The following is a 24,082-nucleotide window of genomic DNA, read 5'->3' on the forward strand; positions in this document are numbered from 1 at the left end:
GATCCCACTACACATTTATGGCCAACATCTAAAACACTGACAACACCAAATGCTGATGAGGATGTGGAGCAACTGGAACTCTCATTCACTGCTGACAGGAATGCAAAATTGTACAGCCACTTTGTAATACAGTTTAGTGGTTTCTTACAAAACCAAATATACTCTTACAATAGGATCCAGTAATAATGATCCTTGGTATTTTCCCAAACCAGTCTCAAACTTATGTTCCCACCAAAACCTGCACAAGGACATTTAAAGCAGCTTTGTTTATAATTGTCAAAACTTTTTAGCAGTGAAGGAAGGAGTCCTTCAGTAGATAAATAGATAAACTGCGGTACATTCAAACAAAGGAATTATTCAGTGCTAAAAGGAAATGAGCTACTTAGCCATGAAAGCACATGGAGGAATCTTAACTGCATATTACTAAGTGAAAGAAGGTAATCTGAAAAGGCTACATACTGTATAATTCCAAATATATGACTTTCTAGAAAAGGTAAAACTGTGGACACAGTAAAAAGATCAGCAGTTGTTTGGGGTTCAGAGGGGATGGATGAAAAGGGGGAGCACAGATGATTTGGGGGCAGTGAAAATATTTCGTATGATACTATAATGATGGATGCATGTCATTATGCATTTATCCAAACCCATACAATGTACAATACCAAGAGTTAATACTAAGTGAACTATGGACTTTGGGTGATTATGATGTGTCAAGGTTGCTTCATCCATTGATAATAAATGTACCTTCTGGTGTGGGATGTTAATAATGGGTAAGGCCATGTTTGTTGGGGGAGAGGTAGGGAGTAAATGAGAAATCTTTATACCTTCCTCTCAATTTTCCTCTGAACCTGAGACTGCTCTAAAAATAAAGTCTTTAAAATATTTTTTAAATGTGTTGCCAAATTTAAATAAATTTAGAGTGAAATAATGAAATAAAAGGCCCCAAGTGTGTGTGTGTGTGTGTGTGTGTCCTAGTATAAGACTTTTGGTTGGAAAACTAGAAATGACAGCAACATACTATGCCATTGATTAAGTTAAATGAAGAATGAAAAAAGAGTGACAACATGGAAAAATATGGCATCACTGAAGTTAAATTCAAATGATTAGTTAAAAAAGGAGGAAATACACAAAATAGAATACAAAACGGTGGCATTATTTTGTAAACAACTTACTTTGTTATATTTATAATGTATATTTTAAGAAATAACCATTAAATTTAACACTAGCCATGTGAATAAATATGTAAAAATATGTTGTAAATTTAGAAGTTTCTGAATTTACTCTTGCTCATTTATGAGATATACTAAATCTTGATCTTTTCCAGCAATTAAACAGCTGCTTGTATTGAAAATTCAACTCCATCATTTATTAGATGTGCGATATTGAACATGCTACTTAACTTCTTTATGCCTCATGATCTTTATCAAAATGAGATAAGGATTATATTTATTTTATAAGGTTATTATAAAGAGTCATGGAGTTAATACATATTAAGTTGTTAAGTATATAAAAAAGGACCTGACACATACATGAAAGAAATGCTGACTATGATGATGAGGAGGATAATGAGCAAGATATAGGAAAAAATCATGGTTTGATTTTTGATTTTTTAAAAATATTCACAATAGAAGAAATCCCTATCTAACCAGCACTGAGCACAGGTATTTATATGAGGGGTTTAATGTCACCTAGCTTTGTAAGAAGCTGACAGCATTTTTCTTGATCATGCAAAGTCATGTTCTTAGAGGTTTCTCTAGGATATAGAGAATTCTGCACACATTCTTTTTATATATATATAAATTTATTTATTTTTGGCTGCGTTGGGTCTTTGTTGCTGCGTGCGGGCTTTCTCTAGTTGCGGCGAGCGGGGGCTACTTTCCTTCCCGTGCACCGTCTTCTCATTGCAGTGGCCTCTCCTGATGTGGAGCATGGGCTCTAGGCGTGTGGGCTTCAGTAGTTGTGGCACACGGCCTCAGTAGTTGTGGCTTGTGGGCTCTAGAGCACAGACCCAGTAGTTGTGGTGCAGCGGCTTAGTTGCTCCGTGGCATGTGGGATCTTACCAGACCAGGGCTCGAACCCATGTCCCCTGCATTGGCAGGTGAATTCTTAACCACTGTGCCATCAGTGAAGTCCCTGAACACATTCTTAATTCAGCATTATTTTGATGAGGATTCCATAGGGTTTCCATTACTTTAATGTCACACTGATTGATAGGTAGAAACAATCGGAAGCTGTCATCTCTATTTTTGAAGGTTCATCATCTTCTTTATAGAAGAAAACACTTGGTTCTACTAGTTTCTTAATAGTCAAGCTTTAGTATGAAAATACCAGCAAGGAATAGCATTTAAGTTTTGTATCTTGGATATGACTTATGTCATAACCTCTAAGCAGGAGAGCCTATCTCCAATGATGAATTATGCCCCAGTATGGGTATACTCTGAAAAAAATGATATTTTCTCAGACTTTCAGTTATTCAGTCTCTTCAGATGAGCTGAATATAAATTTCATTTCATCTTACCATAAATTACTCTGAAGAGTGAGTGATATATAAACGAAGTTCCTCTATAATAGCTCAATGGATTGATATAATATGGCTATTGCAGAGACCTAATTTTTACTCATGGATTATAATTGCCATTGCATCATTTAGTACCAAACATTATACATGAAAATGCCCCACTAGTTAGTCTTACAATCTAAAACTGTACCTCTATCTCAGAATCCAATATAATGAAATGTTTCTTTGGCTCAATCCACTAGCTATAATCTTGGTTTCCCTATTATAAAGCAATCTAAATGAGTTGCAGTAAATTAGACTAATTAAGTTAACAAGTCAAGCAATGCATACACAGTACTGTTAATCTCTGTTCAATTAATAGTATGTTCAGTTATCATATGTCTTTACTTCTATAGCTATTGAAGGAGTTTCTAAATACCTGTGTCACTTATATTTAGAGATTTTTCTTTTGGATGTTGGAGTTATGTAAATATAATGGATCTCCATTATTATTAAAAGTTGGAATAATAAAATGTTGCTTACACTAAACCATGCAACAAATTATGGTACTCACTTGGCATTGTTAACTTTATTAGAGTTCCAGTGAAAAGAAGATGACTAATCCAATTTTGATATTTAATACTGTTATGTAGGCGTGAGGTGAAAATGTTCATCATGAAAAGAGCCATTTCCAAATGTCTTAAAATTCAGTTTTCACCTTTCTAAACAGGATTGATTCTGATACTTCAGGATAAGATATACATTTTCCATTATGTTTTATGTTGTTGTTGTTATTTTCTCAATTCCATTGTTTTAATCATTGAGAATCTGCTAAATGCTTTGGATTGCACTTCAGATTTATTCTTCAGTGGTTCAACAAGCTTATTTTTTAAAAAGGGAAATGGAAACAATTTAACTAGAAAATTAAATCACCAACACATGAGTCTCTTTTTCTTGCTACTCTTTATATTGACAGTTTTCATCAGTTCCACTTATATGCCATAGAAAATAATACCTCACTTAGGTTGATATAACTTTTCCAGTAATGTCAAATATTTAGAACAGTTAAAAACGTGAAAGCAATAAACTTATGCCATTCAATCTTGTGCAGAATATTATACAATTTCCTTAAAGGAAGCCCTCAGGCTGCTATTCAGAACCTATGCATGCTAATTTTAGACATCATTTCGATGTGGATTTTTTAGCTGCCCTGTGAGTTTGTAGCACATTAGAAGCAGTAAAATGAGAAGCCTTTCTGTTTATGTGTGTGTGTATGTGTGTGTGTGTGTGTGTGTGTGTGTGTGTGTGTGTAGTTTTGAGTGGCAAAATTTAGGAAATGTATTAAAGTATCATTCAGAGCAGAAGAAATTGTAAGTAGGTACAGCATTTGTGTGGGCCAGAGTGGTACTGGTAAGGGTGATATGAAGAGGTAGATACTGATGATTTTGAAGTTAGAGTCAACAGATGCTGTTAACAAGGGTCCTGAGTCATTCCATGAAAGTTAAAATTATATTCAGTACATGTTATTTAAAAGGCGAGAACATGTATAATCTATTTTGGAAAGATTTCCACTAAAATGGTAAAACCAAGGTCACATTAAATGTTTAATTTTAAAGGGTAGGTCTCTATTCTGGGAAAAGGATTAGTGCATTATCTGACAATCATGAGAAAATAGGATTTCCATATAATAAAACAGTATCCCTAATAATGTGCTCCTGGAACACAGTCACTAGGTGGTTAATTTTATGTCAACTTGACTGGATCCCAGGGTGCCCAGATATTTGGCTAAACATTCTTTCTGACTACTTCTGTAAGGGTGTTTCTGGATGAAATTAGCATTTGAATGAGTGGACTCAGTAAAGCAGTTTACCCTCCACAATGTGGGCGGACACCATGCAATCTGTTGAAGTCCTCAATAGAACAAAAAGGTGGAGAAAGGAAGAATTTGATCCTTTTTTGCCTGCTTGCTTGAGCTGGGACATTGATCTCCTGTCCTTGTTTGTTCCCAGTTCTCAGGCCTTTGGACTCAGTTTGAATTACACCACTGACTTTCCTGCGTATCCAGCTTGCAGATGGCAATCATGGGACTTGTCAGCCTCCATAATTGTGTGAGTCAGTTTCTTATAATAAATCTCTTCATATATATATATATATATATATATATATATATATATAAAATCTATGTATGTATGTATGATGTATTATCTATCTATATTTTATTAGTTCTATTTCTCTAGAGAACCCTAACTAATATAACCCTAACTAATTTCTCACTGAATTAAGGTCATGATTTTTGTTTTGCAACTGATTCAGTAAATCCTAATAGTAGGATTCCACAGAAAGTGCACTGATGTGGAATGATTACAAGAAAAAAGTCTGGAGAAAATTCTTAAAAGCTACCCTGAAGCAGGAGTACAAATTACAGACAGAGAGATTATTGGCTACAGAGTGAAAAAGGAAATGTAGAATCAGACTGAAGAAAGAGAGACAGAGCTGGAGGCTAATGCAATAATCTATGTGGGGAATAATGAAGGCAAAAATTAACCCGTATCCCTAGTATTGATGCTAACCAGATTTTATTTGACTATAGGATCTAATTAATTTTTTCAAAGCTATTGTTGAAACATATTTGCCATTATAAAAATAAATTATATAATGTAGGTTGTTCAGTTATATATTTGAGGAGCTGAGTGATACATTTGATAGTATTAATATTTGAACGTTGTAAAATTCAGAATGAATATAGAAGCATGAGCCTGCCAGATACCCAAAAGGTCAAATACCAAAAAATTAGTAGTCAATGACCACTCTGGGATCAGCACCTTGTAGGGTCATGTGGAAGAATATACAAATAAATATGAAATATTGCTTTCATATGGAGAATTCAGAAACATACACATAACATTGGCTAAGACAAAATTATATCAACACAATAAGAGACAATGGTAATAAAGAGTCAATCTGACAGGTAGATTCTGGGAAATCATTTATATGGTTTCAAAGATGACCTTTGGCCAAAACTACCAAATGCACATCTTCATCCAAACCTGCCTTCATCCAAACCCCAGCTCTTCATTGATAGTTCAAAATGGCATTATACCAACCTCCATTATACTAGACTCCAATGATCTAGGATGAATTCATTAGCTTCTCTTTAAAGGTGTTCTTTTCTATTTATTGTTTCTGCTAATGAAATTCTTTACTTGCTTTTTCACCAATTAGAAATATTAAAGTTAACTTCAAGCATTTCATTCCCATTTCCCGTATCTAATCACCTGCTAATTTCTGTTAATTCTCTTACTACCACATTTAAAAACATTCTCTGCCTTTCTCTTTTAAAGTTTCCTCTTGTAAATATCTGGTTCAGGTATTCATCATCTGCTTTATCTATTGCAATAGCTATCCAATTAATCTCCAAGTCACTGGATTCTAATCTTTTTAATCTGTTTTTCACACTGTCATCTGAGTTATCTTCATAAAAACAGGTAACATTCTGTCATTTCCCTTTTCAGAAAACTTCTGTGTGCCTCATTATCTACAAAATACAGCCAGATTCTTTAGCATAGCATTCAAAGATCTCAATTACTTGAATCTAAATTACCTTTCCATTTTCATCACTTGAAACCAAATTATGTTTCGATTTTTATTACTTCATCACTTGTATCATTTCTTTCTGGAATGCCTGAGTTAATCATACCAGTCTACTCACTACCTTTCAAATATATCCTAAATTATCTGTCCTCTGGAATGCCTCCTTTTCATATGATTAATCTTGGACAGATATGACCTCAAACTCATTTATTTTAACTAAAATGGCAAGCAAAATTTGTCTTTGAGAAATTTAAATTTTAAAAGAAAAAGAAAAAATAAATCATGGATTACAGAACTTGTAAAACAAGAGTTTCTATCAGCAATCCTGGGCACTTATGTCCGTGGCTGTGCCTTTTTAAAATTTTTATTCAAGTAAAATACACATATAGAATAAGTACACACAACATAACTATGGAGTTTGATGAATCTGCCCTGTAAATACATCCATGTAAACAGAAATCAGATTAAAAAAATAGAACACAGGCCAAACCAGAAGCCCCCTGTCCTCATCCAAGACTACAGTCCACCAAAGATAGCCACTAACTTAACTGCTGCCACCCTACATGTTTTGTTCTCTCTTTCACTCTGCTACTTTAGATAAATGGAATTATGCAGCATGCTCTTTGGTGACTGTTTTAGTTTGCTCAACATTTTATTTGTGAATCTCATCCATGTCATTGCACGTAATTGTAATTTTTTCACTCTCACTGCTGTATATTCATTTGTTGAATTAATATGCTATAGCATAACTATGCAATCCAATACTGAGGAATATTTTTGTCATTTCCAATATTTGGCTATTTTTAATAGTTCTGTAAAAGTCATATTTATAGTTGGTGAACTTTGGGACACATTTCTATTTGATATATACTATGGAGCACAATTGCTGGGTCAAGGGTTTAGTAAATTTAGTTTCAGTAGATGCAGCTAAACTGTTTGCCAAAGTGCTTATACCAAATTACTCCCCAACAAAGAATATATGAGTCTGATTTGCTCCCCATACCTGCCAGTACTTGACATTTTAGTTTTTCTGATCTTACGTATTCTACTGAATATGAGGTGGTGTCCGTTTTAGTTTTTAATTTTAGGTGTTTCTTTTCCCAGGCAACTAATGAAGTTGAGCACATTTTCTAATGCTTGTTGGCCATTTAGCTATCTTCTGTTGTGGAGTGCTTGTTTGAGTTTCTTCCTCATTTTTTTCTTATCTAGGGTGACCTTTTTCTTATTTATTTAGAAGTTTCCACATATTTATTTAGAATAGTTCTTTAAATATTGTGAAATATTCATCAGATTTATGTGTTAGAAATATCTTCTCCCACAATATGGGTTGCCTTTTCACTTTTGTACTGGTAATTTTTGATGAAAAGATGTTCTTACCATTAATGTAGTAAAATTTATTATTTTTCCTTTAATTACTGACTTGGCATCACTTTAACAATATCTACCTACTCCATAATTATAGATATTCTTATCTGCTACATTCTGGAAACTTCATTATTTTACTTTTCATATGTAAATCTACAATCCATCTGAACTTGTTTTTTATCTATGGAGAGATCAAAATTCATACCTTTAAAAAAGTGGATAGCCAGTTGATAAAGCCTCATTGATTGAAAATATATCCTTTGCCTGCTGTACTGCAATATTGACTTTGTCACAAATTATTTTACTGTACATTTGTGAATGTTTTTGAGCTTTATATTCTGTTCGTTATGTTGAAGAATTGAGTCAATTTGATTTTAGAAATCATATTATATGTATTATATGTACTAGAAAGTGCTAGGCAAATAATTAGAATTAAGTGTTCAATATTTCTTTGGTAAACCATTTATTTTGTCTAATTGATAGAATCTTCTTTCTCATTCTTCATCTATTATGTTTAATATCTGAACGGTCATCTTGTTCCTTACACAGTAAATCCACCCCAATTAAATTACCTCTCTTTATTTACTAATATTATGTCCTACACTAGTTTGATCAGTAGTCTTGTCCAACAGGATTGCTCAACCCTAATTATCTGTGACTATTCTCAAGTAATTCCCCTCAGCTCAAAGTTTGGTCTCACTAATTGTGTATCTAACTCTACCAATTCAAGTTTATTGCCATCTGCAAATCTGACTTAAAATGCTTTTCTCTCAGGAAGACTGTTGCAGACGCCTGTAAACTTCTTAATTGTTAAGTGATAGAGTGTCTCTTGTTTATATGTCACACTAAAGAGCAAAAAACATATGCGCTCAATCTGCTAGCTAATTTTCACCTAGAATGCTTCTTTAATATCTAACCATTTTTCTCTTCCTTTCTGTGATATAAATCTCACATAACTAAACTACCCCTTTAAAAAACAAATTCCAAATTTATTGGGATGTAACTGATGTATTGTGTAAGTTTAAGGTGTGATTTTACAGAGGTATATATTGCAAAATGGTTACCAAAATAAAGTTAGTTGACATGTCTATCACCTCACATAGTTACGTGTGTGTGTGTGTAATGAGAACTTTTAAGATGTATTTAGCAACTTTCAAGTACACAATACAGCATTGTTATGCCATATATCACATCTCCAAAATTTATTCATCTTATCACTGGAAATTTGTACCCTTTGAGTACCTTCAACCATTTCCCTCACCCACACCCCCTGTCCCTGGCAGTCACCGATCTGTTCTCTGTTCCTGTGTTTGATTTTTGTTCCACATACAACTGAGATCATATAGTATTTGTTTTTCTCTGTCGGACATATTTCACTCAATGTAATACCCTCAAAGTTTCATCTTTGTTTTTGTAAATGGCAGGATTTCTTTCTTTTTATGGCTCAATAATATTCCATTTTATATATACCACATTTTCTTTATCCATTCATCCATTGATGGGCACTTAGGTTGCTTTCATGTTTTGGCTATTGTAAATAATGCTGCAGTGAACATGGGGGTGCAGATTTCCTTTTAAGATAGTGCTTTTATGTCCTTTGGATACATACCCAGAAGTGGAATTGTTGGAACATATCTTTTTAAAATTTTTTGAGGACCCTCTATTGGTGGCTGTACCAATTTACATTCCCACCAGCAGTGTACAAGTGGTCCCTCTTCTCCACATCCTTGCCAGCACTTGTCACCTCTTGTCTTTTTGATAATAGCTATTCTAACAGGCATGAGGTGATATCTCACTGTGGTTTCCCCTGATAATTAGTGATGTTGAGCACCATTTCATGTAACTGTTCCCAGTAGAATATCTTCTTTGGAAAATATCCATTTAGGTTCTTTGCTTATTATTATTATTGTTATTATTGAGTTTTCTGTGTTACATACATATTTTGGATATTAACTCCTTATCAGATATGTGGTTTGTAAACATTTTCTCTCATTCCATAGGTTGCCTTTTAATTTTTTTATTGTTTGTTTTGCTTGAAGAACCTTTTTGGTTTCATTTCTGCTTTTGTTGCTTATGGTTTTGCTGTCATATCCATAAACCTATTGCCAATATCAATGTCAAGGAGTTTTTCCCTGTGTTTTCTTCTAAGAGTTTTATGGTTTTAGTCCTCACATTTGTCTTAATAAATTTTGAGTTCCACTCACAAAAAGTAAGTCATCTCTTTTACCAACACCAGGACATTACATGTTGAGCTTTGAAAAAGGGAAGACCTCTAAAAACATTCTCTATTTACTTTGGTTCCATAATTTTTACCATTAATGAAAGGTTTATGTTATTATATAATGGACTTGTAAAGAGCATGTCATTAAAATCATTTCACTGAAAATCTTTAAAGAGATACTAGTATATAATAAATAGTCACAGACATTTAAACTATTTGGCCTCCAGTTTCTAAATTAAATTAAAAATTGTCCTTTATTTTTCTTCCTCCATTTTCCATTTTAACTTGTAATTAACAGTAAAATACTTTTCATGGAATAAATTAGATAGATTGTAATATGGAAAATACAACTGAGCCAAAAAGTTCTAATAGCAAAAATTACTCAATATGAAGTCTGCCAAACTACAGATTCCCAAGGAGGACTCTGGACCTCCAAATGAGCCAAGGAAAAGTCTTACAGTACACAAATAAATTTTCTTTATGTATTATACAGCTTAACATTTAAAAATGAGAAATTGGAGTTCTTTGCTTTCTTAGATTTATGCCAAGGAACATCACACATATTATGATTCTATTTTATAGACTGCAGACACCACTTCTTGATATCTACTGTCTACCACTAAACCTAGAATAAAGTGACAATTTAAGATATTTGTAGGTATTCTATTGGCAGATGCTGCCATTGACAGTAAGCCATATGAGGCTCATATGAACCACTTTGTTTCATATCAAATTCTTCTGAATAGTTCAGCATTCACAGGCCTATCTCAATGCTACTCAAATCCTTTATATTTCTAGATACTCTTTTATGGGCAGCCAAAGTTCAAATGGTAGGCTTTAAGCATCTCTTTTAGTCTAGTTTAAAGGAGTTGCTACCAGTATAATTAGTTTTAAAAATTGTTTGTTTCTTATTGATGAAATTTACTCCTATAATCTTAGAACATGTAGTGATTGATTTAAATGAATTTTATCTGCATAGAGTGTAGAAGTAAAATTATGCAAACATAAAGTTAGTACATGAAAGTAAGACTTGTTTATTCTAATGAGAAAAATATATCAAAAGGTATTATTCAAATTAAGAATATGAGACTTCCTGTTTTACTTCCAAGAAGAGCTCTGGAGTTATTTTCATCCTTACAGCAAGAAAACATCTGAACAAACTTAAAATCAATGTATGTCTCTTCTTCAACCCAAGAGAGAATTTAAGTTGCAGGACTAACCACCCAAAATCTGGAGAGGCAGGTGAATATATACATTCAAAATTGAGATCTGCTTACTTAATGCAGAAATTGATGGAGTTGATACTGTTAGAAACCCTTAAGTGATAATTTTGACAAATTGCTGGAGGTTGAGCATGGACTAATGTGAGAGTCAGAAACCCCTGGAGGCCTTAGCCTTAGGGTGAGAGCCCAGCACTTTTGTACATGTTACTTCAGGGAAACCTACCAGGTACTCATGGTGAAAAGCCAAGAAAAATCCTCTCTTGGATCTGACAGGAGGAAGTGAAAGGACCCATTTTGAAATATGCTGACATCCTTCTCCAGAAGAAAAAAAGACTAACAGAATCTCATTCTACCTAGGGGGACGGGTATTTAGCCAACTCCAGCCACTAAATTACTAAGAATTAATCATAACATTATAGATTGCATCCTCTTACCTCCCCCACCTCATCACATCAGCAGGACTCCTGTCTAACGTCAGTAGATAATAGCTGAATAATCTGTAAGGCATAGGACCTACTGTCTCCCATAAAACACTAGAGGAATTTGAAGCATCTGGCATCCTACAGTTGCAGCAAACATTACAAAAAGTTCAACTTCTAGCCAGATTAACATAAAGACTTATACTGAAGATCTTTGACCTCCGTTTCTGTTACCTGAGACATCATGCCTGCCTTTCGTGAAAAATTATAAGGCATGTTAAAAGCCAAGAGGAACACAGTCTGAGAAGACGAAGTAAGCATCAGAACCAGATTCAGCTATGACGTGGATTTTGGAATCATCAGACCAGGAATTTAAAATAACTGCATCAAGGTTTTAATGGAAAAATAGACAACATACAAGAAGAGATGGGAAATGTGAGAGGAGATATGGAAACTAAAAAAAAAATAATCAAAATGAAATGGTAGAAATCAAAAGTTCTGACAAAAGTGAATAATGTCTTCGATTGGCTCATCAGTAGACTGGACATGGGCAATGACAGAATCAGTGAGCTTCAACATATATCAATAGAAAATTACAAAACTGAAACACAAAGAGAAAACGAATGAAAAATAAAGTAAAATACTACTGTCAAAATAAGAAGTAATCCCCATTCTGTCACTAGCCATGTGGTCACATGTAAGTCACATAAATTTGGGTTTTAGAGAAATTGAGATAACAGAGAAACTGGGATAAAAGAGCGGTATGTGGCCAAAAGAGGCTGAAACAGTTTAACTCCTGAGATGCCTGTCTACTTGTTCTAAGATCGGAGATTCTAAATTTTGTTGTTTATACTAACAAAACTTTTAAAGAGGATTGGGGGAGTTATTGGGGAAAAGTTATATGTTGTTTCTACTATTAAGTTACTAAACCATGAAATAAATTAATATAAAATGAAAGAAAATATTAAAATGCTAAATGTGTCCCTAGGACATTACCTTCAACATGATTTTAAAGATTACAAAGTCCCTTGTGGGCACAACAGTAAGAGAAGACACAGACATGGGAGGTTTGTATGAGTTACGACTGGCAGGACGGATGAGTGGAGGTTGTGAGGAGTAGAAAGAGAAACCACATTCATGAAGAAATGCAGTAGGCCCAGCACGTTCAGATTTCAGGAGCCACTGTTTTCTAAAAATTTCTGTTCATTGCTTTCCTACATAGGATGAGAGTTAAACTACAAAGACAATTTTAGTTCTTTCCGTTTTAACAGATCAAAGTCCAAAATAGGTTTTGAAAATTATATGACTTTAGCTCTATATTTTGTATATCATATTGCAAAGATAAACAATCCTTTATTTCAGGCATTGGCAGACCATGTCCTCAAATCCAGCCCACCACCTGTTTTTGTACGGCCTCCAAGCTGAGTATGATTTTTACATTTTCAAATCATTGAAAAAATAAAAAGAATTCATGACACATGAAACTCATCTGAAAATCAAATGTCAATATCCAAAAATGAAGTTGTATTGAAAACAACCACACTCATTTGTTTATGTATTTTTTGTGGCTGCTTTCATGATACAACAGAATGGAGTAGTTGCTATAGAAATGGTACAGCCTGCAATGCCCCAAAGATTTACTTTCTGGCCTTTTCCAGGACAAGTTAGTCAATTCTTTTTCTTTCTATAACACTTACTTGGTTAACTTGTAAAATAAGGTAGATGACATGAAAAGTTATCTTCAATGATACCCAAAGGTAACTGCAAATTTTAAGAAATCAGTGTTTTCCTCTTTTTGCATCATCTCTTATAACTTTGTCTCTGAAGTTAGACAGACATCAATTTGAATCTGGGATCCTTCATCTGCTATCACCTTGAACTTATACAAGGTACTTAATGTGTGTGAGTTCTTTTTCCCTCTACTAAAATGTGGGCAATTCTTCAGAGTTGTAAGGATTAAATGATATGACATATGTATGGGGCTTTCATATATATATATATATATATATATATATATATATAAAATATACATATATATCATATATATAGTCACTTAATATTTTTATCATTTGGCAGTAAGAAATAAATACGTATTTTAATCTGAAATTCAAAACATCATGTTTCGTTTTGTTTAATCCACAACTTTAATATTCAGAGGTTTATGTAATTAAATTTTTTTTCTTACTATGGATTAAAATCAGAATATTGTGGGGACTTCCCTAGTGGTCCAGTGGCTAAGACTCTGCACTCCCAGTGCAGGGGGCCTGGGTTTGATCCTTGGTCAGGGAACTAGATCCCTCATGCTGCAACAAATATCCTGCGTGCCGCAACTAAGACCCGATGCAGCCAAATAAATAAATATTAAAAGATCCATTGCTATTTAAAAAAAAAATCAGAATATTGTACATGATTTTCTTAAGGACAGAGTACTGTAATACGTATCTAATATGGTTGCTGGAAAAGGTGTTCTGTTCCTAGATTATTTTCGAGGCATGTATAAGATTTCTCTGGTTTATATCAGGCAGAACTGACTTTAGGAAATCAAGCTAAAGATCTATTCTTGCATTATTACTTGTCTTTTAGCATTCTATCACACTGGTAAGATTTACTTTGAACATTCTATGGGTTAGTTTAGTATGAATTTGTGAAGTTTTTATTTCAGATTTTCACAATAAATTAATCACATTTTAGTTGTATGAATTTTGTACCTATGCATATTATTTTATAGAAAATATATTGAACAGTTTATATATAGTTATGCACATATAACTATAATCATTTGCATATTAAGACAGTGTATACTTAGTCAATGAATACTCCAACTCGAATTACAATTTTAAATCATCATAAACTACTAAAACCAAGACTCCAGCAAATGGTGTTTCTGCTTCTACTGTACTACTCCTAGCATCCATCCTAAATTTAGTCATTTACTTATAATTAGTCCATACCAGGAAAAAAGTTAGGGCTTCAGTTTACAGTGGCTGATAGTACTAATTAAATTTCGATTCATATCTTTTGCTTGTTATTCATCTTACAATATTCATTAAGGACCTATTAGTAATAATTAGAAATATTTAAAGCAGAAACTGGTCAAGGAAGATAGAAACCTAAAATAAGCAGTTTAATTGAGGTTACAGAGGACATATTGGAACAGAGAGATATTTAAAAGATAATAGCAGAATTTAGTTAAGTGATTAAGTATGGGTGTTAAATAAAATAGCAAAGTATGATCTCTAAGATTTGACTTGAGAGTGGGTTAGTAAGCAGTTTGTCACCAATAAAGGTGGAAGGTCAAGAAAGTCAAGAAATTGTCAGAAGTCACAGAGACATGCAGGGAGATGTCTCAGTGCAGCATCCTATTGGAGACATTCTGAAGGTAATGAGATAAATAAGTTTGGAATTCTGTGTAGAGTTTAAGACTGGAGATTCAGATTTCTGACATGAGCATATGGGACAAATTTCTAAGAGAGTTTACACTTAAATGACACTTAAGAGACTTTAATGGAAAGGTCTAAGAAGTAGATTAGGGACCAAAAGAAACTTTTGTCATATGCAAAAATGATAAAATCATTTCATACTCAAATTATTCTATGGATTCAAACAGCCTACAGGATTAATATTTTAGCTTCTTTGCATGGCATTGAATGACTTCATACTCTTGCTCTTGGTATAGTAAGCACGTATCCAGCCACAGACGTTTTTAAACTATATTGACTAGTAATAAGGGATATTTGTGATTTCTTGATCAGGTCATTCACTCTTATATAATTTTGAGTTATACATATTATTCCTTCTATGTAGAAACCTCTTCCTCTAATTGTGGAGCTGGCAAACATCTGCTCATCCCTAAAATTTTAATTCAAAATCTTTTTAATGGAGCTTTCCCTGACCTTAAAGGAAGATTTAGTTCTTCTTTCAACAATGCCTCCACTGAGTTTTATACCATTTCTATTATGGGTATTTTCTTATTACATTTTAATTGTCATTTATATACTATTCCATCCTCTTGAGGGCAATGTTCTTGAGAAATATCAAAGTGACAATAATCAGTGGGGACAGTGAGATTATTCCTTAAGGAGGAGAAGCAAATGTCATAAAGGGTTGGTCAGTGAGAAGCTCCTCTGATTTCTATTCCTGGGCTGTCAGGGTCTATTATGGTCATAGAAGTGTCCCTGAAGAAGGGAGTGGATGAAGGTCTCCAAAGACTTTAGATGAAGAGTTGTCAGGCTATGTTAGTATCTGAGTCATTCATGAGGATATTGAAATTAGCCAGGATGGTAGAATTATTTAAGGGTGGAGAGGAAGACCTGGATTGAGTGCCTGTAGCCTGCCTCAGTGCTGGGGAAAGCATGATGTGGAAGTTAGCGGAGGGTTAAAAAGGGCAGGGCTAACGAGAATTCTCTATCCATATCATTGTTCCCATCCATTACACTCCACAAACTCCCTTCTATCTTCCTACTGCCTCTTCTGGAAATGGTGCAATTGAGCCAGCAATGTCCATCAAAGGATATAAAGTGTGAACTAAGAAGCAACTTTTGCATGAAGGCAGAAAAGCAGGAATTTCACTACTGCTTCCAGAGGTCTTTTCCTACTTAAGCAAATCTGGTAATGTTGCTTCCATTTTTAAAACCTCTACTGGCTTTTCAACACCTAAAGATAAACCTCATGCTCACAGCACTTCCCAGTCTAATTCTGCCCTGGTCTAGTTTTATCTGTCTCTGCCCATTCCCTCCTCCTCCAAGCACAATGTGCTCTCCTTAATGAAATCTCCTCATCCATCACTCCTCACCATTTTTTTTTCATGTTTCCCTCATGATAAACTCCTACTCAAACCCAAAAGTCAGCTCAGATGCTTATTTCTTGCCGAATCTTTCTGTGAACATCCTCTCTTAGTGTTTTCATAGTACCTGGTTTATACCTCTACTCACCATATTTTATTTACAATAATTTGTTCATACCTGCTTCTCATTTTATTGTAGGCTCACTGAGGGAGAGTGTCATATTTTATTCAACTTTTTCTCTTCAACATCAAGCATAAAACCTGGCTGGCTGATTATACAAAAAGGAAATTGTAGCATTTGGGGAAGGATTATAAAGTTTTAATGTAAGCACTCTGCTTAACCAAATAGGCATTTATAAAAGTGGAGGTGTTATACTTGTATATTCTCCTGTTTTATGCTCTTTTGAATTTTCTAACATAGCCTTTTTTCTCTTGTTATTTGTTTTCAGTTTTTTTATTATTTTTTTGTCATATGTTAGCAATAGCTTTGAAGGAAAAGACTGTAGAATATAAACATACATACAGAGATATACATACATATGTTAGTATTCATTTAGTACTTTTGCCCTGCTTTTTTCTGAATTTCTCTATGTGTAAAACTGAATCATTTAGACAACAAAGCTTAACATCCTCTAAGAAACTGCTAGGGAGAGATAAACAATCATCCCCTTCATAACTTCATAAAGAAATCTTTTTCATTCATAAAATAACTAGCGTGGTTTATTCTAAGTTATTTTTGTATGAATGTGTTATTATCACATTTTTTTAATTTTATATTACCTTGCATCTAATGTAAACATATGGTCAAATTGTTATGTATGTAATTATTAACATTCATTGCACTGTAAAGAAAATTATTGCATATCAAAAGGGTGTACTGAATAAAGAAATCTACATTTAAAAATGCTTTGAGTGGGCTTGTCTTGTAGCACAAAAACATATTTTTCATGAATAAAATATTCTAGGGAGTTGAAATTTTAAATGACCATACTTTTCTCATTTTGTTTTCATTCAAAACAATTTTTTCTTGTACTTTTAGTGGAAACTATATAATGACAAAAACACATTTTTCAGTTTGTATTTTAAAGCCAGCAAAATTTATCAACAGTCATCTAAAATGCTATTAAAAGTGGGGCAATAATGAAACGTGGTTAGAAATGACTTCTAAATTCTAACCTTAGGTCTTCACTTACAAGGTGTGTGATTATGAACAGTTTCTTTTCTTCTGAAATTATCCCATATTTGCTTATATTTATTTATAAAACTGGGTTTACTTATATTACCTTCATTATAGGATTCTTGCTTAGTAAGGTTATGCTGAAGAGCATAAGCCAGTAGAGGTCAGGAAAGCAATGAAATGAATAAAATGGTACTCTTGAAAGACAATAGGGAGGGGTGAGGACTGTGGCAAGTCATTTAAAAGATGTAAAGTTCAAATTTTTATTTAAAAGTTAATTTATCATTATTGTTGTTATAATTATTATTATGGTTTTCATTATTCTATCACTAGCTCTGTAGTATAACAATATTATACAGTAATAAATTTTATTATACTGATTGTGTTGTGCTATATTATATTTTGGCTTGTTCTGATTATCAGTTAAGTTAGATAAGAGCATATTGGATTAAAAATTTAAAGAAAGTTAATATTATCCATATATTTATCATAATTCAAAAACATACACACAAAGAAATAAAATAACTTCAATGACCTTTTTAATACAAATATTCAAAGAAGTAAAAGAACAGATACACATAGCATTAAAAATTCAAAATAAAATTTAAATTTCAGCTTATGCAAAGGTAAAATAAGTAAGAACCTAAGTGTTTTTGATTTGTTACCTAAACAAATCATCAATTTTTACTTGTTATTATTACCTTTTACTTGTTCAAAAATGTATATTTAAATGAGATGCAGTATGAATCTGCAAAGTGGAAAATACGAATTATGGGACATCTCAGAGTCACTGACAACACAACATCAAGGATATGTGCAACCATATATATCTCACAGAACTGCCAACTGTCCTTCAACCAGATGGAATGAGAGTCAGTGAAAAAACTATTTAGAGCTGATTGAGATCTGCCTCAGGTACATGTTGATAACATTTTTACCACTGAAAGAGGCATTTCCCCCCTTCAAAAACATTGTCAGGGGCTCATAAGCATGGGCATTCCTTAGGGAGCTATCATTATCATCGTCTTAAAAGAACACTGGGTCTGAAGAAAACAGTGCAGAGTTTAGAACTCTAATTTATAATGTGTCATTTTGTTGATGAAAATAGTCTTTTTTTCCCCTCTAGTTTTATAAAGAAATAGCCTTTGATATAAACTGTGAAACTAATAAAATTGGATAGGAGGTGCTATTCTTAATTTATAAACACCTATGATTTCTAATCTTTTAAGGAGTAATGCGGAAACATGTTGTTCAAAAAATAAGTGGAAGAGATAAAAGTTGTGGAGTTATTTGGGGTAAGTGAAACCAGGATTTGCCAGATGAAAGTAAAATAACTGTGCTGGCAGCATTTCAGTGAGCTAAAACATAATACAAAATGTAAGTTGGAGAAAACCATTCCTTTCATTAAGAGATTTCTTTTAATTTTTTCACTTAATCTGGATAATGTTAGCATATATATATATATATATATATATATTTTCTCTGAGATTAGGAAGAGAATGAAACTATGTCAACCCATACAAAAGTACGAAAGCATTATATACTAACAATAGAAAAATACCTCTACCTGTGTTTGAATTCATGCATAGCATAGAAAATTCCAGTGTTAAAGATATCACACTTATAAGTACATAGAGACGCAAGCCATTTTTATGTTAATATTTTTAAAATATATGTATTTCAGAACAGAGGTTCTATAAAAATAACTTATGCATGTTTCCACAATTTTACATATTCCATGACACTATCCCTACAAAAAATGAGCAAAGAATTAGTTATAAGGATAAATTTCCCTGTATGAAAAATTGTTTTTTAAAAATATTTAAATGATTACAATGCCTCATTTTAAGACGTAGTTAGAAGATATGAAATTAATTTATTTTAGGTATTATTATAAGTCATTAATTAAATGACTGATATGCTTAATAACAATTTGTTGAGCAAACAAGTTTCATAATAAAACACATATAAAGTTCTCTGAAGGCATAGTGGAAAGTTTGGCTTCTTTTTATGAAAATATTACAAAATGTTTTAAAACAGAAGAGACATTTAGGAAGCTGAATTATAATTAGTGGTTTGCCAACTGAGTAAGGTCCAAGGAAGGTATTCAAATCAAGGAAACAAGATAAGCCAAGGTAAGAAAGTGGAAAAGAATACAGGATGGGAGGGGAATGCTAAGATATTTTTGAAAACCTATTATATAGGATTGATGTAAATGTGGAGAGCTTGATAGGAAAAAAATGGTCAAAACTGAAAGAAATCAGTTTGAGGAATCATAACAAAAATAAATTTCCACACTCATCAAGTAGATTGCTACAAGAACATGTGGTCCACTCCTGATTTCAACCAACTCACTTGAAATGTCATTCACCTCAACATCTTTAAAAACTTAGTACAAATACCTTTCGTCTTTACTATACAGAAAAAAAGATGAAGGAAACCATTTATTATGAAATACATTTCCAAGTATTTTACATGATTCATAGCATACCTCTTTTTTGAAAAGAAAAATAGCAATCTAAGCCCAGCAGGTTCCAGTATGTAAATCATCATGATAGCAATAACAAGGAGTGTGATAAGGTTGACTATCTTCTACAGAAAGTACTGGTGTAACTCAGCGTGGTGCACAGAGAGTATGAATGGATTAATCATGACATTTTAATATTACCTTAAATGATTCATTCTATTAAAAAATATTACTATTGTCCAGGCCATTTTGCGTCATAAAATCCTGTTCTTCTCATGGTGCTACCACAAAATCTTGATTAAATGAAATTCCAGAGGCAAGATTATTTGATTCAAAGAGGTTTAAGGAAAGACCTGTTAAAAATCTTTAAAAAATATATAATAGTATGTGATTTAAAAAATATGGTGTGAATGGAATATTTCATAGTTCCTTTGTGACCATGAATTTTTTGGCCCTAAGTCACCATTAGGAAAACCAATTCTCATTGAATTGCAGAGGATTTGGTGGAAGTAAAGGTGACTATACCAGATCTTTCCAAATCCTCCAGAATCCAAGAAATTTGTTTCATTTGTTTTTATCTCATGAAAAATTAGCCCAGAAAAAAAGAAAGCTTCTTGAAGGTTTTAATAAGTTTAGTTTTCTTACTGAAAGGCTACCATATAGGCAGACACAGACTTTACACACACGGACACACACATATACATTTGTTTGGTGCTTCACTTACAACCTTAAAATATATTTGACATTTCATCGGTTTTGCTTATTTTCATATTTATCATAATCAGTCCTTTTTCAATTATCTTCATAGGCCTCCGTTGCCTATATATGTGCTTCAGAAAATTAAAATAGTTCATGTGCTCTCATAAAAACACATTATCTAAATAGAACGTGCTGAATTTCTTAGGAACTCTTCCTTCCCTGCGGTAAGAGCAAACATACTTGTCTTCCTCTCCCTGGTTAATGACACACATCTATGAAAGAACCTCAAAATTATAAAATCATCTACTTCTATGCCTTTTTTCCTTAATCTCATGAAAACTACCACCTAAATATCTCTATTGCTCTTTCCTGAGAAAACTTCTATCAGTCCTATTTCTTTCCAATCTATTCTCCATAGTGCTGCTAGAGTGATTATTCCAAAAGGAAAATCTGTTCATGTCATTCCCCTACTTAAAGCCATTCTGTAATCTTTCTATTTGTTTGTCCTTCCCAGACACATGCAAAACTTAGCTAATCAGTTTCATGAGAGGCGGTGTAGTGTTATGCAGTGTTTTTCAAGCTGTGCTTTATGATCTAATATTAGTGGGTCATGAAATCAATTTAGTGGTTCATGTGACCTGCAGTTTTAATAAAATAAAATTTAATAGACTATGGTGGAGTAGAATAGAAAAAAAATAAATAAAACAGGACACACAATTACTAAACTCAGAGCAGATGTGGGGTCTTGGAGAACAATGCCGAACTACAAGGATCCATGTATAGACAAGATGAAGAGTCATCTGTGTTATCTGGAGATCGTGGACTTTTACCTGGAGGCAGTGATCACATAGGGCTTTTTCTGTCTCAGGGCAGTAGTGAGTGTATTCTATGTGTGTGAAAAATAGTGAAATCCATATTTGGTGATGTTTCAGTTTTCCATTGCTTCATAGCAGATTATCTCTAAATTTTGTGGCTTAAAAAGCAACAATTTATTACTTACCACTCTGTGGCTTGAATGGACAATTCTGTTCTACGTGATGTTAGCTGGAGTTACCAGCTCAGTTGCATTCAGGCGGGTTTTCAGATGTTTGGGGCCTTGGTGTTGACTGTAGTCTGGGACTCTACATGCTCCCTACCTCCTTGTGGTGTTTCATTCTCCATGGGTTCTCAATGTGGCCTCTCTCTCCAGAAGGATAAGCTGAATATATTTTTAGCCTCTTAAAGACTGTACAGCAAAACCTTCACTTCCCCTACATTCTGTTAGTCAAAGCAAATCCTAAGGCCAGTCTAGGTGCAAAAATAGGGGAATAATACTCCATTTCTTAATTGGAGAGTGGCAAAAAAATTATGGCACCCTTTAATCCACATATCAACAGGGCTCATTCTGCCAGAGACAATATATGAGCCCCCAGATCCATTTTATTTTCACCCTGGGCACATAAAATAGCCATTTATGTGGGATGGGAACTAATTCTGGACATTGGAATGTAAGAGGAAATATTCATTCTCTGCAAGCTAAAGCTTAAGAACATATGTATGTCCTTACTTTCTTTGATCCTGAATTGATTGGAAGGATCCAATGAAGGACATGGAGGTCTTATGAGATGTTCAGCTACAAGGTCCCTAGCTGACTACTTGATGCAGGATAATGAAAGTGAAAAACCTTTGCTGTATACAGAATCTATTTGTTGTTGCAGCATCTAATATTACTTATAATGATTTATACATAAGAAGAAATATTCTTTAGAGAAACTTTGATTTCAAAAGTTTATGTGTGTGGGTAGGTGCAGTGGTCTTGGTGTGTGATATAAAATCTATTTCTTTTCGTGGATCTCCTCAAACAAAGTTTAGAAGGCATTACAGCACTAATGAAGAGCACAGAATTTGGAACCAGACAACCTAAGTTCTATTATTAGTCATTTTACTAGTAGTGTGACCTTGGGAAAGTGACTTAACCACTCTATACCTCCCTTACCTCATCTATTAGTGGGGATAAAACAGTACTTACTTCTTAAATTTGTGTGAGAATCAAATCACTTAATGCGTATGTATCAGTTGAAGTTTTGAAAAGAAAACAATAGCTAACCCAAGTAGAACAACAGCAAAATTTAAGATGAGGCGCTGGTTACAAAAGTGTTTTGAAAGTTGAAGGGACAAACAAGATGATAAAATAACCCAGAGATTAATATAGAGAAGGCAGTATCTCTCCTATGGCTGAAGGACAAAGGATGGGTGTGGTTTCTCAGGACATGGAACCACCCCTCTGGAGTTGGGAACACTTCCAGGCAGGAACTTAGAATCATGACACTGGCCCTGCCCTCGACAGAGACACTGCTGTATCCAAGAGAGAAAGGAGGAGAGAGGCACTGACTGTGCTTGTTTACCTGCTCTTAGATCTTCCTCCACAGACTCCCTCGTCTGAATCTACTAGAAACCAATTGTGAAGAGATGCTGGCAAGTGTAATTTTTGGGGGGTATCCCACTGTAGTACAGAGCCAAGCAAGAAAGGACAGGAATGAATCTGAGAACAACCAAAATGCTCACCGTAACATGTAAGAGGTTATAATATAAACAAGTGATGAATAAATATTGACTATTATATTGCCACGATCCTTTATTTTAAGCAGTAGCTCTGAATCTTTTTAAAGAGCTTAAAAAGGTTATCCTCCTGTTAGGAACTCACATAGAATTCTGCACACAGCACTGAAGGAATCTATCTCTCCCATTACACAGCAAGTGCATTACGAGGAGATGCTGTGTTTTAGTCACTGATATAACTCCAGGCACATAACTCAGTAAATGTGGTCCTTCAACCACTGTTTTGTTTTAAATCAATAAATGGTCTATCTTCTGAAACATTTCTGTCACTGACCCTACTGAGGCAATTAGCACTTCACTTCAGCTCAGCTAAATGTTCTTGTACAATTCTCTCCTCCATTCCATATGTGGTCATACTTGCCTTTATTAAAAGAAAATATATAAAGATGCCAACCTAATTTTATATGACACTCTATAAAAGGAAATTATAAACAGGACAACCTTTTTACTTAAGGTATACTCTGATGCGATTCCTTTATCTGGTTTCAAGCTAATTTTCCAGCTTCATGTTTTCCCTTTGTTCAAATATACACAGTCTATTCAAATACACTCAGCACAGCACACTCATTAATACATCTACGTCTCCTCTCAGAATATTCCTTCAGTTTTCTTCTGCAAGCTGACTAGTGGCAACTATTCCTCCCTCAAGATACAACTCAACCTCTCTGATGAAGTCCTTTTCAATTCTCAGGAAAAACTGTCACGTTCTTCAATTGTAATTACTTCTATTAGAGTTCTTTCTGTATTGATTATATAAGTTTCATTGTCTGTGGTTCTCAAACTTACCTTCATATTAGAAGCATCTGGAGATTTTAAAAAGCTTGAAGCTTAGACCATATTCATGCCAATTTTATCAGAACTCTGGGCATCTGTAGTAGAAACCAGGCATCAGTTGCTTTAAGGCTTTCCAGAAAATGTCAACATTAAGTTTGAAGGGCACTATACTAGACTGTGAATTCTTTTAGGGCAGTGAAGGAACCACTTAAGAACGTATTATTTGAATGGGCCTAAATACTTATAACAGTTTCTACAATATAGTTGC

The sequence above is a fragment of the Kogia breviceps genome, chromosome 16 (assembly GCF_026419965.1).
Source record: "Kogia breviceps isolate mKogBre1 chromosome 16, mKogBre1 haplotype 1, whole genome shotgun sequence".
NCBI lineage: Eukaryota > Metazoa > Chordata > Mammalia > Artiodactyla > Physeteridae > Kogia > Kogia breviceps.